The sequence below is a fragment of the Plecotus auritus genome (genome assembly GCF_963455305.1).
Source record: "Plecotus auritus genome assembly, chromosome: 6".
NCBI lineage: Eukaryota > Metazoa > Chordata > Mammalia > Chiroptera > Vespertilionidae > Plecotus > Plecotus auritus.
In genome coordinates this window covers 51,074,418-51,088,094 of record NC_137773.1, presented here as the reverse complement: position 1 = coordinate 51,088,094, position 13,677 = coordinate 51,074,418, and the positions used below count along the sequence as shown (strand labels likewise).

Below are 13,677 nucleotides of genomic sequence, written 5' to 3'. Positions count from 1 at the left end.
GTTACCAGAAACCCCAAAGCATAGAAGCACAGAGTGAGTGACTTCTTGTGTATGGAGGGGGGACCTGTTATGTAAAGAGGTTGAGAGGATTATGTGGCTAGAAAGGTAGGGTGGTGCTAGAGATGCAAAGAGATGGGCTGTATTCTGTAGGCTGTGGGGAGGCACAGAAGACCGAGTGTATAGCATAATAAATTCTACATTTTTAAGAAAGTAACTTGGTAGCACTGTGAAGAATGAATGGATCACTGAGATATTAATGACATGGCAACAAATTAAAATGCTATTGAGCCCTGGCTGGTGTTTCTCAGTGGTTAGAGTGTCAGACTGGGCACCAAAGGGTTTGATTCCCGGTCAAGGGCACATACCTGGGTTGTGCGTTTGCTCCCTGTCTCCGGTTGGGGTGTGTGGGGCAGGCAACCAGTCAATGTGTCTCTCTCACCTCGATGTTTCTCTCTCTCTCCCCCTCTTTCCCTCAATTCCACTCTCTCTGAAAAACAATGGGAAAATATCCTCAGGTGAGAATTAACAAACAAAAAAAATGCTATTGGAAATGTCTAAGACAAAGATAGCTGAGAGACAGACCCAAGCATTGGAAGCAGGAGAGAGAAGGTAGACTCCAGAGAAAAGGAAAAAATAGACTTCACAGCATTTGGAGACTCACTGCATAGGAGAGATGAGGGAGAGGGAATCAACGATAACTCCTAGGCTTCCGACCTGGATCATTAAAAGGACATTTGGTTTGATTTATACTTTCTTGGAAATATAAGTTATCACTGACTAGAGGTGTGGCATTGCCCATTCCCATGCTGTAAATACCACAATATTTGGTGGAATCTAGCAGAACCCAAGATTGAGGTATGGCTGGGTAAATAGGCAGTGGGTGGGTGATGGGCTTGCTTCTGGCTCAAAGGTTACATTTAACAATCCTATATAGCAGATTACATTAAGTATAACCAGGCTAGGTAGAAATCTTCTAATGTTGTGAATTCCATACGTCTTCCTACACTGTCAGGAAGTGGGGTCTGATCACTTTAGCTACACTTATGTTAACTGCATTCTCTGGTCTCCCAATTTTTTTATGTGATGGAAAGATAATGGGTTTTCAAGGTGAGTAGCTTTTTCTTTGTCTGGGAATGAAATATTTGGTCTGCAGTTGGAGAAAAGTGAAATTAAATGAAACCATACAAATTGACTAAAAAAAAAACACCCCACTGTATGTTAGCAGTTTATAAACATTTTATGCTGACAAAGCTCAGCAAACCTGGACAGAAATACTTTCACAAATCTGATTATAAGCCTTCCCTCACTGCAGCAGGAACTGGCTCAGCAAAGGAACTCAAAGAACAACCTCATATAATTTATCCTTTCCTTTTTTCTTTTAAGAAGAAACTCTATGGCAAGAAACACATAGCAGTCTCACCATACTGTACCAGTGCAAACCCATATGAATTCTTCTATATAGAAGTGCTTCTGTGTTTTAGAAATAGGGGGAAGGGAGGCATGCTTTGGTCAAGCTGGTTGAGATGTCATCAGAAATTATTACCATCAACAAAGGCTCTTTACCTGCTTCTCCCAATTCTTTCCTCCAACTGCTTTTATTTGCTTAAGGGTTGAAACCCATAAACTCCAGCAAACATGAAAAGACCTGAGTTTTTTTACTTGAAAAGAATGATTACAAGCCCGTGTCTGCGTTTTCAAAGACTAGGTCTCCAATTTAGCCCTGAGCTCTGGGGATGGTCACAGCTGCATTGCAGGGCTCCACAGGAAGCGTTGGGGTCGAACACAACAGCATTTTAAGTTGAGAAACCTTTGAAGATCAAGATTTAAAAAGAAAAATCAACCCTACTGAGAGTCAACCATTTATGAATTGCCATCAAAGAACACTGAACACAGGAGTCAGAAGAGCTGGATTCTGGTCTTCTCTTGGCCACTACCTGTCAAGTGTGACCTTAACAAGTCCCTTAACCTCGTGAGGCCGCACTTTCTTCATTTGTAAAATGAGGGAGACAGAACAGATTAGTGGGTCCCTGATGATGGTCAGTGGATGAGATGCAGTCAACCCTCTGAGAAACATTGAAAACTCGGCAATTTTGATTTATAAGATTGGAATGTATGTCAGGAGTCTTTAGCTTATATGGCTTCCCTGGGGATTCACATATGCAGCTAAGGTTGCAAATCATGGTCCATGTGATTTTTTATTTTGTTTTGTTCTATTTTATTTTAGAAATTCTTTTGAAAATATTTCAAACCTAAATAATTTCCAAAATAGTATAATGGATATATATGCATTATTATTATTATTAATACTTTTTCTAAACATTTGAGAGTAAATTACAGATATTATACTACTTTAACTTAAAATACTTCAGTGTGTATCTCCTTAGCAAGTACTGAAGCATAGTAACCTCCATCTTGGGTAAAAACTGCTGTTTAAAATTTAACCCTGCTATTCTGGCTTCTGTAAATGTTTGCTTGCTTAAATAATAGGGAAAAAATAAGACTACTCCCATTCCAGAGAGACCATAAACTATGCCCCAGACAGAGTTGTCAGTGCTGGTGCCAGGCCAGGCCTTGAGATATGGTCTAACGGCCCTGTTCCAGCACACAGGACTTTTTCTCAGAAGGTCCGAAAGTCTCATTCCAAATTTGGAAAACAAAGAGCTGAAAAACATACAAATAGGAAAGACTTCTACCATATTGGGCCCCAAAATTTGAGAAGCAAGATTTCCTCTGGGCCTGCTAGTGCTAGCAAAATGAACAGGACTCCAAATAAATTTGACTTATTGATTAAGGCATCTTCTGATTTACAATGTAACAGTACATTCTCTTTTATAATCATGGTACAAAGATAACATTTGGGAAACTTAACATCAATTCAATATTATTATCTAATATACCATCTGTTTTCAAAATTTGCCAATTTTCTCTATTCTGTTCTTTATATCTAGTTGATTTTTAAAGACATTTTTACATTTCTGAAACAAACTTATAGAAATGTTGGAAGTACCACCATACAAAGAATTTTATTCTTGCACCATTTGGGAGTAAGTTGACAATCTGATGCCCTATTGCTATGGCCCCCAATACTCTGATGTGTATTTTCTACAGAAAATTTCTTGATATAACCACAGAACAATAATCAAAGGGAGGAGATTAATATTGATACATTACCCTTTTGTAGTCCTTAGTTATGCCAATTGTCTGAATAATATTTGTGATAGAAGAATATCTATTTCAGCATCTTGTGTTACATATAATTGTCATATCTCCTTTGTCTCTCTCAGTCTGAATAGTTTCTCAGATTTTCCTTAACTTTCATGACCTTGATATATTTGAAGATTTCAGGCCATTTCCTTCTTCTTTTTTTTTTTTTTTACAGTGTAAATTTTTTATATTTAGAATTAGGCAGCTGGACTCAGTTTAGATGATCCCAATTTTGTTGGCAACATCCAAAGCATCATAGTCAGGAGCCAGTCGAACATATGCCTTCTTCTTGCCATCAGGCCTGATCAGGGTGTTGATCTTGGCCACATCAATGTCATAGAGCTTCTTCACAGCCTGTTTGATCTGGTGCTTGTTGGCCTTGACATCCACAATGAACACAAGTGTATTATTGTCTTCTGTCTTCGTCATGGCTGACTCGGTAGTCAGGGGGAACTTGATGATGGCATAGTGGTCAAGCTTGTTTCTCCTGGGTGCGCTCTTCCGAGGATATTTACGCTGCCTCCGGAGCCTTAGTGTCTTTGGCCGTCAGAAGGTGGGTGACGTGTGGATCTTCTTTTGTGTGTGTGGCTGTGGACGCCTTTCAGCACTGCTTTCTTTGCCTTCAAAGCCTTTGCTTTGGCTTTGGCTTTGGGAGGGGCAGGGCTTTCTTCTTAGCTTTTGGTGCCGTCTTTGTAAAAGGGGCCAGGCCATTTCTTTAGAATGCCCTTCAGTATGGGTTTGTTTGATGTTATTTCACATTTGTTAAGAGTGTTGTGGATGTGATGCTGTGTTCTCCTCACTATATTTTATTAGGTGGCACACGATTTTGACATATCTTATTGCTGACAGTCTTCACACGGATCACTTGATGTAGGTGGTGCTTTTCAGGCTTCTCCTCTGAAAAAGTACTCCTTCTCCCTTCATAATTAATGAGTATTTTTGAGGGGACCTACTTTGAAACTATGTAAATGTCTCATTCACCATTGTACATTTAATTTATTCATTCATGGACTGATGGTCTCCTATTTTATTCAATGGGTTATAATCCATCACTACCATTGAATATTCATTCTAATACTCACATTTTCCTGATTTGGCAGTGGAAGCTGCTTCAAGCTCTGACATCTGTCCCTGTCATTCTGTGAGTACTTCCTTGATTTCTGGTATAAAAAGATGTTCTAGGATCATCTTGTACTTTTTCTTCTCAGATCTGGATTCAGACGGCTCTTCATGCAGCTCTAGTTACATTGGAGAATGATATGCAGGGGCCAGGAATGGGCAATGGAGTTGCTCATTGCTATTGGCATATCGTTACTACCTGTCCTAGGGAATGCAGTGTAATACACACACATGTATTTGAAACATATAGACAAATACAAGCTTACTAACATCCCCACCACACACACACACAGAAAATGCCTTTAGTGGTAAAAGGATGAATTTTGTTATGGAACAGGAAGAAATTGCAACCTGAAGAAATGTGACTTATTGAAATGCGTAACCACAGAAGGTAGATCTTCTAGGGAGATTTTTGAAAACAGATAGGACTCAGGAGGGTCTGCGGGAGGCCTAAAACCCATATTTTGTACCACTTAAGCTGACACCAGGTTGGCGTTTATAAACAAAACAACTGATTTATATTAAATACAGGAAGCCTATATATATTATCCATTAGATTACTTGTTGTATAGAGAAGTCATAGATTTTGATAAAGACAGTAATTATAAAATATAGTTGCAGGAGTTCCAAGTTATTTGTTTTTAAGGTATGATATTTTGTTAGTTGTGACATTATCAAATAATCACAATTAATGTTTTGATTATAAAGAATGTATGAGACCTGGCCTTGATTCCCATTACAGGGACGAGGGTTGCCATGTGTGGCCTCACAGGTTGTGCCCGGCATAATTCCAGGGGACACCTTTCACACAGACTCTGATGTCAGAAGCACCCCCAATGTTATGCAATGAAGCAGCTCTGAAAGGAACTCAATTCTGCCATCACTTGTCTGCCTCCCACACACTCCAGCAACAGCACACAAGGGCTTGGACCCAGGGAAGGGAGACCAATTTTGCCATTGGCTATAGACGGTGCATATTAACAAGAACTTCTCCAGTCTAAAGCCCAGGACCAGAGCCTTTGTATAGATGTGGACACAGCACTGAGGAATGTATGTGTAAATACCCTGGCATTTAAGCAATTTAAATTGCAAGAACTTTGCATATCTGTAGAGGAATTAAAAAGGAATCAGCTTTCTGCAGTGTAATTATGTTTTACTGAATTAGCAAAGTAGCACGACCTTCCAGCGAGTCTTTAGGATACCAGGAGAATTGCGTCTTTGCCAGCCGGCCCATCGCCCTGCTGAGGCAGCATCTGCAGAACTCCGGGGAGTCCATTCTGAGCATGTTAAGAAGGAACTCTATGAGATTAAATCCCTTTTTCCATTAACAAAAACAGGGAACTCATTCCGTAAAGCCAGTCTTAACCAGCAGAGGGATTTGAAACATTTGGCAAGATCTTGTTGAAGAACAGGCTGAGTCTTCAGTCATGAGTCCTCCTCTACTGAGGCCAGAGCCAGCCACTGGCCATGGCTACCCTCGCAATGCAAAAGGGCAATGTCCGAGGTGGGCTCTTCCTAACAGCTTTCTCTCTTCACATAGTTGCCTGCATTTGGGACATGGATTAAGAGAATTAAGTACTGAGCACATTGATCAATTTAGTGACAACTAGGTATTGACAGACAGAAATAATGGCAGTTGTTGAGTGCTCACTAGGTGCTATGAAGTGCTCTAGGCTCATCATCTTCCACCTGTTCTCTGAGTTAGTTTGTCACATCTAAGATGTCTTCATTTGTAAAATCACAAGATAGGAGACCTTTGTATAAATATGGGACCTTTACCCTCAGGATAAGAGTAAATGAAAAGAAATCCATCACCCAAAAAAGTAAAGAAAGAAAACTCTTTCTCAGTCTTGGCACTGGGTGCCAGGAGCGGGGAGAGTCTCCTGTCAGGAGCACATGAAAAACTTCTCTGGCAGAACTTGACTTCCTTTTAGCCCCACAGCAATTGTTAAGACACCGCTTCACCTCCTGATTCCAGAAATGTGCAAATGTGAAAGCTTTTGTCTCCCAATGAATGAAATACAGTATTTTTATCAGCTCCTTATTACAGATGAGGAAAATGAGAGGGAGAGGTGAAGCCACTTGTCTAAATTTATTAAGGAGGAGGGTAGGGATACTGAGCCCATAGGTACCTCAACCCCTGAACTCGACCCCTTCCAGGACATTAATGTAGTCTGGTATATAATTAATGTGTGTGAAGGAATGGTTATTGTATTAGTTAAGTCAGGAAGGAAATTTTGTATGGAAGGTTTTCTTAGGTATAAAAAAATTGAGAGTATTCAGAAACTCAGTATCTATTTTTTGGCCCTGTTATCATGCTTTTGCCAGAAACATATTCAAATATGTTAGAAATGTATTTTCTTTTTCCTGAAAAAGGGCTTTCTCTTTAATGCTTTTATGGCTGTTTAATTAGAAGTTAGAGCACATAAAGGAGTAACATTTCCCTCCACCTTTCTTTTCCTTTTTCTTTTTTTTTTTTAAAAAATATTTCTATTGGTTTGAGAGAGGAAGGAAAAGGGAGAGATAGAAACATCAATGATCAGAATCATTGATTGGCTGCCTCTTGCACGCCCTGCACTAGGGATCGAGCCCCCAACCCGGGCATGTGCCCTGACTGGGAATTGAACCATGACTTCTATGTTTATAGGTTGATGCTCAATCACTGAGCCATGCCGGCTGGGCCCCTCCATCTTTCTTTATCCCTGTTTAGCAAAGGACACGCTGCATTTTTGTAGACTGAAAATGTGTCCTCTAATATGCACTGTGACTGTGTGAAGAAAATCCTTTGTACTCAAAACTCATGGCTAAATAACACAGCACAGGTTTTTCTCATAGAAAATATTCAAAACTAAAATAACTAATAGAATGCTAATTTTTAAAGATAAACTTTTATCTCCTCAAAGTGTTTTTGTAGACCCTGATTTGATTTCTTCTATTATTTCTTTTTTTACTGTATTGTTGCATTGAAAGATGATAAAAATATATTACTTTTGGCTTGCTTCTGGTTGCTCTCACATTAGAATGAATGAATGAATGAATGAATGAATGAATTTTGTGAAAATGGAGAGGAGGAGGAAACTAGTCATTTGGCAAGCACTCCCCCACCCCCAGCATTCCTTTTTTATTTATTTTTAATTAAATTTTATTTTTTATTGAATTTATTGGGGTGACATTGGTATAGTTTCAAGTATACAATTCTACAAGGCATCATCTGTATATTGCATTGTGTTCACATTAGTATTTAAACTGCATTTTTCAACAAAATAATATAGTTATGAAACCATATGATGGAGTTGGCCAATGTAAAGATTGGAATGCTTCTCAGTCTTTCATATTAACGGGATTATATCTTCTAGTTTAGATAAACAGAATTAATGAACTCCTACTGAGTAGGAGCAATTTCTGTAGTAATTTTTTTTCTTGTTATACTCCTCTAAGGAAAGTGTCCCACTGGTTTCATACATTTGTGTTATTAGCTTTTTATTACAGTGTATATATACATATATAAACACACACACACATATATATGTATATATATGTATGTTTTTTATTGATTTTTAGAGAGAGAGGAAGGGAGAGGAAGAGAACAACACTGATGTGAGAGTAAAACATTAATTGGCTGCGTCCTGCATGTCCCCTACTGGGGAGGGAGCCCACACCTTGAACATGGCCCTGACCTGGAATCAAACCAGCAACCTTTCAGTGCATGAGATGACGTCCAACTAACTGAGCCACTCCAGCCAGGGCTACAGTATATATTTTTACATTTACTGTAGCAATAGAATACTTTTCAGAATATAGAGGCATATTAAGTGGCTCTGAAATGTTTCCTAAAATGTCTCTAATTTGGGGCACAAACTACTGATTGCTTTTAGTTTTCTTGTTTGCATAGAGTCAACTACTTGGTGGGGCACTGGATATACAATGCTAAGGTCCATCCCTGCTCTCAAATAGCTCACATTCTAAGATAGATACTGTTACCATTACTGTAATATGCACTACAGTAGGGTCTATCTAAAGTTATACATGCTTGCAGGATACAAAATGGCCTGACGTTCAAGTAGGGTAGTTGAAGAGGTTATCTGAACACGGACATCACAGATGAGTAGACATTTACCAAGTAGAGCAGGACCCAAATGTGGAAAACTATAATGGAATGTCTGCAATGATGTGTAGTCAGCTTGGGATGCCATGCATGGCTTGGGGCAGGTGCTGGGTAAAGGGAGATGGTGAGTCTGTGGAGTAGCTGTGGTCAGATTAGCAGGGGCTTTGTATCTGATATCACATATGATAGTAATTGTAGCTTCAAGATACCTTTCCAGCCTTTTTCAAACAATTTTAATTTTAAATATGACTCATCTCTGTTTTGTGAGCTTTTGAGTTTTCACTGATGCTCCTGCTTTGTGATAGGAAAACCCCACAGAGATAATTTTCTTGTTGAAGGCTTTGTCCTGGGGCCAGATGGGGTGGGCAAAGCTCCTTAGGCTCATGTGTCTGAGAGCACACACATGATTTAATAGTTAGGAAATGTGCCCAGGCACTTGAAGGGCTGAAATACTGAGGGGCAGTTGTTGCAGTGTCTGCCTGGGCTCGCTGGATGTTTGCTGTGCTAGGAACTGGTGAAGAAAGTGCTATGAAGGATATGGGCAGAACCCTCCATTTCGGCTGTCATCCTGGAGAAGGTCTGGAGAGTGTTAATGAGCCGAACAATCAAATTGTTCCAGTCTGAAAAGGTTAAAGCCACTTCAGGGACCACTATTTGTGCTTCTTGGGCACTGGAATGTCATGCCAGTAATAAGCAATCTGTTCTCTCACATCCATTCTGAAGGCTGTCTAGCTCCAGAATGGACGCGAAGACTGAATTCTTTTCCTGTGAAAAGAGGTTGAACTGAGTCACAAAGACTCAGACTGGTGGTGAGTGAATCTTGTCAGTCTGTCAGCAGCATTTATTGAGTTCCCACCATTTGCATATCATATAATTCAGTTTAAAGAAGTCTTCGCAAGTTTAGAATACATACTTTATGATGTCAGTGAGTAGCTTTGAGCCTAACCAAACTCTACCACACTTCTGTTGAGATTTAGATTTGGAACAGACCATAAATTCCACAAAGCAATAGGTTTGACTAGGTCAGCAGCAGTGAAACCATGAGAAGAGGTAACCTCATGTTGATCATACCAAGAATCTCATTCAAGTTGTTGAAATGTTTATGTATTTCATCACTGCTTTTGGTGCTCTTTAGATTTCATTTGGCTATTTATTAGTGAATACCTCTTTTATGCTAGGCACTGCCTTCACTAGAGAGATAAGGGTTGAGACTAGCTAGTTGTTTCTCTAGAATTTTATCATTAATTTGGCCTGCCTGAGACAGAATGCTAAATGATACCCCAATACTCTTCCCACTAGAGAGAAACTTGGGAGAAATATCTCTGGTATGTCTTCTACTTGGTCCACACAGGGCAGTCTCATTAGGCATGACAGAATCAGAATCCTAGGAGCAGTGTGAGCTCCATGTGCTCATAAAACACCCTCCCTGGTGATTCCAGTTCCCTCCCCCTCCTCCCAATACCCTTGCTCCTATAAGAACTTCTGTTTCAAATGCTAAAGTATATACAGTTGACCCATGAAAACACAGGTGTGAACTGAGCAGGTCCACATATATGCAAATATTTTTTCTGTAAATACATACAGTACTATAATGTATTTTCTCTTCCTTATTATTTCCTTTTAAAAATATATATCTTTTATTGATTGCAGAGAGGAAGGGAAAGAGAGAGAGTTAGAAACATCAATGATGAGAGAGAATCATTGATCAGCTGCCTCCTGCACACCCCATACGGGGGATGGAGCCTGCAACCTGGGCATGTGCCCTGACCAGGAATTGAACTGTGACCTCCTAGTCTATAGGTCGATGCTCAACCACTGAGCAACACTGACCAGGCATTCCTTATTATTTTCTTAATAACATTTCCTTTTCTCTAGCTTACTTTATTATAAGAATAGTATATTAAAGGCCAGATGCATGAAATTCTTGCACGGGGAGGGGGCGTGTCCCTCAGCCTGGCATGTACCCTCTCGCAATCCAGGACCCATTGCTCCTAACCACTCGCCTGCTTGCTCCTAACTGCCCGCCTGCTCGCTCCTTACTGCTTGGCTCCCTGCTCCTTAGCACTGTTGTGGAGGCAGGAGTGGCTCCCACCACCACTGCACTTGCCAGCCGTGAGCCCGGCTTCTGGCTGAGCGGTGCTCCCCCTGTGGGAGCGCACTGACCACCAGGGGACAGCTCCTGTGTTGAGTGTCCTCTCCCTGGTGGTCAGTGCATGTCATTGCGACTGGTTATTCTGGTTGTTTCAGTCATTTCACCATAACGGTTGCTGGGCTTTTATATATATAGATAGTAGATAGTACACATAATATTTAAAATATGTGTTCATCACTGTATGTTACCAATAAGGCTTCTGGTCAACAGTAGGCTATTAGTAGTTAAGTTTTTGGGGAGTCAGAAGTCATATGCAGATTTTCAAGGTAGAAAGACGTAGTTTCAGAAATATGTAAGTGTGGTGCAGAACTGACCTTCCTGAGGGAATACATCTTGGGAAAGAAACCACATTGAAAGAGGCAAGTGATATTTTGAATCAGTGTTAAAACGGTGGGTGCCGATGTAGCATGTGGCTGGGAAATGAGAGTGGTAAGTAGCATTTTTAACTCTGGGGAGTAAACTGTCCTCTGGGCCAGCAAACTGCAGGGTTTTCCTGGGTTTCTTGGCTAACATGGCTGACTGAAAGGGAAGCATAGAACTTGTAAGCTATTAAACAGTAGCAGAAATTGTTAGAGTTGCAAGCTATTAGCTAATATTTTTGTGCTACTCAGCAAGTTTATTATTTGATTCACCCATCCTGACTTGACACCTTGGGGGGAGGGGAGAGTAGAGTTTTTGCAGAGGTAAGTTTCCTAAAGATTTTAAAAAATGGATTTACCTTTGGGAATGAGAGGCCTAATTGTAAATAAACTCTTGCTGCATTGGCATCAGCAGTCCTGGATTAGTGAAGAGCTGCACTTGTGTTGCCAAAAACACACCTTTCAAAAATGGCTGAAGCTATGTCATCAGCAACTTTAACAGAAAACTACACAGACATCAGGCCTGCTTCTCTCTGTCCTCACAAAGAGAGCTCAACTATATGATGACTCTCCCTCCTAATCTTCTAAATGTTCACAGATTGTTACCATGCTTGCCCTTGGCATATTACCCATATTTTGTTTCTTTTTTCTTGATTCTTTTTTTCTTCTTCTTATGTTTAATCAGAGATCAATACTTCTAGTTCCTAAAATTCTTTACCCCGCCCCCCCCCCCCCCCCCGCCAAAAGTGACAATAGCTAGTTGTCATGAAAATGAAGCACATACCGTTAGAATGAAATCTGGAACTGGCTAAAAATATGGCTTTGTACAATGATTTCAACTTGGCTGAGTGCAACGCTAGTGTCTACTGAGGGTCAGTACTTTTAGAACTGAATATAAACTCAACTCCCCAAAGACATCTGAGAAAGGTCTCAAACCATATGCTGCTTTCCAATATAGATTGTATCCGTGTGTAGTTGTGTTCCTGTACCTGGTACAAGCATTTCCTTAGGAGTAGATATCTATTGACACCAGAGGATGAAACAACAAAACAGCAAAAATGTTCTTTAGACTTCTAGGGCAAACACATATTGTGGAAAAAAAACAATCACAATGAAGAGAACACTTGTCTAAAAAAGATACTATCATCCGATTCTTCCACCTTCTAGAAGGGTAAGAGCCTATTGCTGTAAATCAGTGAAGACTGTGTCATCTTTTCATTCTACAGCAGTGTTTCTCAAAGTTTGGTATTTATTAGAAGTGCCGATCCCTGGGCCTAACCTCAGATCTTTTAATGAGAAGCAGTGGATTCTACATTTTCAATGAGCATGCAGAACTAAATATTATGCAACTGAAGTTTGAAAACCAGCAAATTAGGTTGAAGGAAAACGTCTGCTTACAGCTTTCCTTGGGATTAGGTCTCTTCAAGAATGGTAGGTAAAATTAGTTGAGAGTGTCATCTACTAGTATCTGTCCTTCCCACCCTTGGGGATTTAGGGCTTTATCATATATGACTATTGTTGGTGTTCTGCATTACATCCTATATAATAAAAGAGTAATATGCAAATTAACCATCACTCCGCTACACCCACAAAGCCACGCCCACAAGCCAATCAGGAGCGAATATGCAAATAAACCCAACCAAGATGGCTATGTCCACAGAGAGCAGGAGGGAGGCTTGGGTTTCCCCGGCAATAGAGGAAGCCAAGCTTTCCGCCTGCCCTTGCCAGCCTAGGCCTCCACTCAAGGCTACAAAGTTTCAATAATAGAAGATACATAAATCCAAACAGAAATGGCAGCAGCCACGGAGCTGGAAAGAGCAGGAGGCTAGGATTGCCCCCAGTGATGGAGGAAGCCAAGCTTTCCACACACCCTGGCTGGCCCAGGCCTCCGCTTAAGGCTACAAAGTTTCAATTATAGAAGATACATAAATCCCCCCAAAAATGGCTGCCACCACGGAGCAAGCAGAAGGCTTGGCTCTGCTCCAGGCTACAAAGTTTCAATTGTAGAAGATAAATAAACCCCAGATACCAGAGCCTCTGCTTGGGTTGCCAGGGGGCGTGGCCAGCCTGCAAACCACCACAGGTCCCTCGCCCAGGCCGCCCCATGCCCCAAGGGAACCCCCACCCTGATCTGGGACACCCTTCAGGGCAAACCAGCTGGCCCCCACCCATGCACCAGGCCTCTATCCTATCTAATAAAAGAGTAATATGCAGATTGACCATCACTCCAACACACAAGATGGCTGCTCCCATGTGGACACAAGATGGCCAGCAGGGGAGGGCAGTTGGGAGGGACCAGGCCTGCAAGGGAGGGCAGTTGGGGGTGATCAGGCCAGCAGGGGAGGGCAGTTAGGGGCAAACAGGCTGGCAGGGGAGTGGTTAGGGGATGATCAGGCTGGCAGGCAGAAGCAGTTAGAAGCAATCAGGAAGGCAGGCAGGTGAGCAGTTGGGAGCCAGCAGTCCTGGATTGTGAGAGGGATGTCCGACTGCCCGTTTAAGCCCGATCCCATTGTGATCGGGCTTAAACGGGTAGTCGGACATCCCTCGAGGGGTCCCAGATTGGAGAGGGTGCAGGCTGGGCTGAGGGACACCCCCCTCCCATGCACAAATTTCGTGTACTGGGCCTCTAGTTGTAGAATAAGAGGTGATCTCTGACTGATGTTACATTGAGTTTTAAAACCTTTGTGGTGTAGGCTAAAGGAGATGCTCTGGATGTCTCTGTATGATACCTTTAACAA

At 41.3% G+C, this 13,677-nt stretch overlaps 1 pseudogene across 1 annotated transcript in view; it reads right to left on the bottom strand.

Moving 5' to 3' along the window:
• Nucleotides 1–3,420: 3,420 nt before the first annotated feature.
• LOC308251643 (large ribosomal subunit protein uL23-like) overlaps nt 3,421–13,677 on the bottom strand; it is a 32,945-nt pseudogene continuing 22,688 nt past the window's right edge. The window contains exon 2 of the transcript in view: nt 3,421–3,892. The product of the transcript in view is annotated as a large ribosomal subunit protein uL23-like (transcript). The remainder of the gene's footprint in view (nt 3,893–13,677) is intronic.